We start from the raw sequence: 5,817 nt of genomic DNA, 5'->3' as shown, positions 1-5,817 counted from the left end.
TCTCTTGGACATGACCTGGATATTGCACTCATAAACTTAGAGCCACTAGGATTATCAGTATAATACTTAATCAAGAGCAAGGCAGCCAAAGCTCTGAAACAGAAGGGGTAGAGTAAGGGAGAGTGTATTAGGGTTCTCTACAGTAACAACTTACAGAATGAATTTCTCTCTCTCTCTCTCTCTCTCTCTCTCTCTCTCTCTCTCTCTCTCTCTCTCTGTGTGTGTGTGTGTGTGTGTGTGTGTGTGCGTGTGTGTGTGACTTACTAGAATGTCTTACAGGCTGTGGTTCACTTAATCTAGTAGTGGATGACTGGCTATGAATGTCTAAGAATCCAGTAGTTGCTCAGTCCATGAGGTTGAACGTCTCACCTGGTCTTTGGGACACAATGGAAGAAGTAGGCTTTAATGCCAGTGAGGAAAGAGACTTGGTAACAAGGTAAGAGTGAGTAGGCAAAGAGCAGAAGCTTTCTTTTTCCCTGTCCTCATATAGACTTCCAGAAGAAGGTATGATCCAGATTAGAGGTGGGTTTTTCCGAGCTTAAAAGATCCAGATTAAAGGCATGTTTTCCCACCTCAAAGATTTGGATTTAAAGTAGATCTTCCTACTTCATAATCAAAAATCCCTCACAGGTGTTCCCTTAATTCATATTTAGTCAAGATGACAACCAAGAATAACCATCAAAGGTAGACTCTAGCCTTACTGAGTAGATACTGGAAGTTCATAGTTTCTTAAGAAGGGGGAATCACTCTTCTGAGGACACGGACACTGATAGAATACCTATGTTCCAAAGGATGGCCCCATATCTATGCACATATTTATGACAGTAATTAGTGAGTTATAACAAGTGAATAAAAGACAAAGTTAGGAGAGGGATATGTTGATGGAGATATAAGGGAAGTGTAACTGGAGAGTTTCTCTCTGGTTCCTGCCAAGCCCCTGCAGTCCTGCAGTCCACTTATAAAATAATCACTCAGACGCTTATATTACTTATAAACTGTATGGCCGTGGCAGGCTTCTTGCTATCTGTTCTTATATCTTAAATTAACCCATTTCTATAAATCTATACCTTGCCATGTGGCTCGTGCCTTACTGATATCTTGGTATCTTACATCATGCTTCTCCTCTTCCTCCACCCTCCTGTTCCCAGAATTCTCCTCTCTCTTTGTCCCGCCTATACTTCTTGCCTGGATATTGGCCAATCAGCATTTTATTTATCAATCAATCGTCCACAGCAGGGAAGCTGGAAGGGGAGGAGAGGGAAGACAGGATCGAATTTCATTGTATATATGTATGAAATCCTCAAGAATAAAGAGAAAAAATTAAAGACCTAATAAAGGTCATCCCATCATGGGATTCAGCAAACTAGTTAGAATCCATACCAGCAATGAGAACCCTGTGGAATCAATTTATTTATTAACTCTTCTGCAAACATAGTCCTACCTGTCCCAGTGAGATGGACATCAAGCATTATGTCCTGCCCAGTTTCCCAGTAATGGTGCCCTTCCTTTATTGACTTCCAGTTCTTGATTTGCATTATACATTATCCAGTGATAACCAAATGTGCTAATGGCTTATGCTAGCCAATACATCTGATTTCTTTAGCATTCATTACCTTAGGTTGAGTGACCTTTGTCTCAAGGAGACAGGACAAAGGGCAGGGAATAAAAGACAAACACAGGAGATAGAGAAAGATAGAGAAAGGGGAAGGGAACAAGAGAGAGGGGAAGGGTTATTTGTCTTGGACAAGGGCAACAAAGGACTGCCTCTGGATAGAAGCAGACAGACATGGACTGTAGGAAAATGATGGTTTGTAAAGATAAAAGGAGAAACATTGGGTTAAGATGAGGTGTTTAATTTTAGTTTTTCATGTTAATTAGAGTAGCCAAAGGGGTCTTTTGATTGATGAACTTCAATAGTTTGGTAGCTGGACCTTGGTAGTAAGCCTCAGGAGGAGGAGGTGACCAAATTAGGGAATGGACATTGGTGGCTAGCTTTAGGTATTAATCTGAAAGGTGTTTAGCAAGGCAGAGGAAATGAGGGAGAAGGAGAAGGTCTGCCTGCTACAGCCATATTTGCCATGCTCGCACTGGCTAGAGTCCCTTCAATAGTACCATTTTCTACTGCCACGGGATTCAATGATTCCATTCACGCTCACACTTTTTTAAACTCTATTTTTCCAGTTATGGATTTTTATTTTCACAAAAGGTGGGGTCTTTTATTTATTTTTTAATCGTCTCTAAGTTCAAGCAGTGTGGAGGCATATTATTCTCTTATTATATTAGTGTTCTACACTGGGCCATTATTAAAGCCTCATAGGCATTCTGAATCATACAATTTCTCCACCCTCTACAATTAAGATCAGAGTTGAGGAGTAATGAAAAATGAGGCAAAGATGTTTGGGTCTGAGACTGAAGGCAAACAAGATGTATGGCCTGTGGATGCTATCTTTGTCACAAACCAGAATTTAATCCCTTCCAAAGTATATGATAGAATCAAAGAAGAGGCGACAGTCCTGGGTTGTCTGAATTGTGATTGGCTCATTGTTGATTCCAGGAAAAACAGACAAAGCTCACTATTATGTAAGGTGCTTGACATAAAGGCGTGGGCTGAGCATGTTGTGGTTGCCGGCTGCTAAGGACCCTACAGATTCCTCCTAACAGTTATTTGGTCCTCAGTCCACTGTCTCTACCCAGCACTAGATTGTCCTGAGAGTTGGCCAAGATAATTGGAGCCAGGGAAAAGGAGCAAAGGAAGAAGCAAAAACGTCAAGAAAATATTGCAAAAGACAAATGACTAAAAATGGGTTTGAAGCAATGAATAGCCTTCTCAAACAGAAAAATCATCTGGAAAATTCAGCAGCTTCAGAAGGACTCCATAGTTTCACTCAATTTCATGATAGTATTATTTAGCAAATTAAATCTGAACATACAAAAGAATCGTGTTCTGATCTCAACACTGGAGTAACTTCTAGGGTTGGAAATAGCAGTTTGTTGGTATCTACTGACAGGTATAAGAAGTTAGCATTTAACCTGTAGGTGGAGCAAACCTAACCTGAATACTCAAAGTCCAAAGTGCAGCAAAATCTGACCCCTATATTCAGACATGACCTGATCTTGTGATGGTTGCAATAAAAATAAAGGTGTGTTAAAATACATAAAATTGCCTTCAAGCTACAAGAAATATAAATGAATATTATATTTAAATTTGGATCCCATCTGGAAGGTATTATGAAATACTTTAAAATATGAAGCAAATTCAAACATTACTGGTTCCAAGCATTTTTTGTATGCTCAATCGGTAGTAAAAATTCTTTCAACTGTTAGTAATTTGACATTTTGAAGCTCATGTACTCTAGTGAAAAACATCATGTGGTTAAAAATAGCTTTAGATTAGTAATCCTATTAATATGTTAGTTTAAAGGGGAGGGGATTAATTTTGGACAGAGGATATTAGAAGGGTAAAAGAATTGCCTTCTGCTGTTTGAAACCTGGGGCCTATGCAGGGTCCCTTGGCTCGGCCTGGGAGGAGGGGACTGGACCTACCTGGACTGAGTCCACCAGGTTGATCTCAGTCTGTGGGGAAGGCTTTGCCCTGGAGGAGATTGGAATGGGGGGCGGGCTGGGGGGAAGGTGAGGAGGGGAGGGTGGAGAACAAGGGAATCTGTGGCTGATATGTAGAACTGAATTGTATTGCAAAATAAAAATTAAAAAAAAAAAAGAATTGCCTTCTGAGGTCAAAGTTTTCTTTGACTTAAAAGAGTTACAGTATATTAATTTCAATTTTTAAAATCATTGTTGCTTAGTTTTTGGAATGGAAGCCTTACTGACTTTCTCAAAGGAAAATTACATTTATGACCATGTCTATTTGGATTTTTTTCTACTTCCATCTTGCAACTGTTAATTATCAAGACAGTCTGCATTTTAAAACCTCATTTTAAAGGATTCTCATTATCTTGACCACATAGAACACCACCTACTGAATGCTGCCATTTTCTTAATTGCTAAGAAGAGAAACATGATTTAAATTCAGCTGTGAAAATGCCACCTGCTGTTTTAACTTTGGGTTCTGTTTGTTTGTTTACTGTAAGCACCGGAGTCACTAGAGCTGTGAGATAGTTAAGTGTCATCAGATAATTTGCTGATGACACAGATACTACTCATGTTTCTATTGCATTTGTTTGTAACTAATATGGTAATGATGTCCTGTTACTTTTTATTCATACAGGTTCAAAATGAAAATTAAAATTTCAAGTTTATGAAGTTATACTTCATAGCTGATAAATGCTTAAATTTGAACAATTTTTCACGAATACAGTAGTGATTGCAGTTCCTGGATAAAATGGCATTTAGAAGGATGGAGCTAAGTATCTGCCAGTGGTAATCAGACTTCAGACTATCAAACACATTTATTTTTTTTCTAAATGCGTGGTCTAGTAACTTAACTTACTGTAGTATTTGACGGCTCATTAGTGTTTCCTGAACCTCTGGTAATGAATTTTCAGTTACAGTAATTGTCTTAATTAATGAAATGAAAATAAATTTTGAAATAAATTTGATACTTTTTCCAAGAAAAAGGAAAGAAAGAAAGAAAGAAAGAAAGAAAGAAAGAAAGAAAGAAAGAAAGAAAGGAAGAAAAGAACTGGGCCAGGATTAACACAAAGGATTCTAATTTTAACCCTTGATATATAGTAACACAAGAGGTTTTTATGTTAAAAGATCTGGTTTAAAATATTTTCTATGGTCAAGCATGACGACAGAAGCTTGTAATTCCAACCCCTATGGGACTGGGAACTGCTGTGAGTTTGAGGACAGCCTGGGGTACATGGTGAGTTCTAGGTATGCTATAGCTATTCAGTGAGTGTCTCTCTCAGAAGTAAATTAATAAAGACATAAATAAATACACAAATAAGTTACTTTCTCTACCATTCATTAAACACATATGACCTATGACAAAATACTATACTTAAGATGAATTTTTAATGTTTTTTTAGGAAGGAAAAATACTATAGCCTTTAAATATTGTTTTAAAGATTAAATATGGTAATAAAATACCTAAGGGTGTTTCTGGAGCTTTGTAAAGGTAGTGCTGGAATTCTTATATATGTTTTTGAGGTCTGCTCTCCATTCTTTCCATACACCCCTCGAAGTAGGGTTCCCACTAACTTTAAAAAAAAGGGAGATAAATATTTGATTAATCTAGCCGGGTGGTGGTGACGCACGCCTTTAATCCCAGCACTCGGGAGGCAGAGCCAGGCGGATCTCTGTGAGTTCGAGGCCAGCCTGGGCTACCAAGCGAGTTCCACGAAAGGCGCAAAGCTACACAGAGAAACCCTGTCTCAAAAAACCAAAAAAAAAAAAAATTTGATTAATCTAATATTGTGACCATCACATCAGAGGAAACCAAAGTGATTCAGGATAATTATTTGCTACCTTTACATCTGTTTCTGAAACTACCATGTCCTCTGTTATGAGGACTCTTACAGGTGCTGTCATTGTGGTCCATTGTTTTTCATTTGAGTTATTAATATATTTCTGGTATATGTTTCTTTTCCTTTATAGTACCATTTATTTTACATCTCAAAGTTTTTGATAACTTTATGTAACACCAATTAATGCTCAATTTACTTGTATATATATATGTATGTATATATATGCTGATTCATATTTCAAAATACATATCTATATATATGCACGTATAATCCTAAACCTATCTTCATCATCTCTGTTTGTATTTGTGTATGTCTATGCCTAGAGAAAGAGAGACAATCCCGTATGTCTTTAAAAGCTTCTTTAGTCAGACTTTTTATGGTGGCAGTA

General features: G+C 37.6%; 1 pseudogene; it reads left to right on the top strand.

The window, feature by feature from the left end:
• Positions 1-386: 386 nt before the first annotated feature.
• LOC131913866 (small integral membrane protein 15-like) lies at positions 387-2,818 on the top strand (annotated as a pseudogene).
• The last annotated feature ends 2,999 nt before the right edge of the window (positions 2,819-5,817 follow it).

Source organism: Peromyscus eremicus, chromosome 6 (genome assembly GCF_949786415.1).
Source record: "Peromyscus eremicus chromosome 6, PerEre_H2_v1, whole genome shotgun sequence".
Taxonomy (NCBI): Eukaryota; Metazoa; Chordata; class Mammalia; order Rodentia; family Cricetidae; genus Peromyscus; species Peromyscus eremicus.
This window is presented reverse-complemented; position numbering and strand designations above follow the sequence as displayed.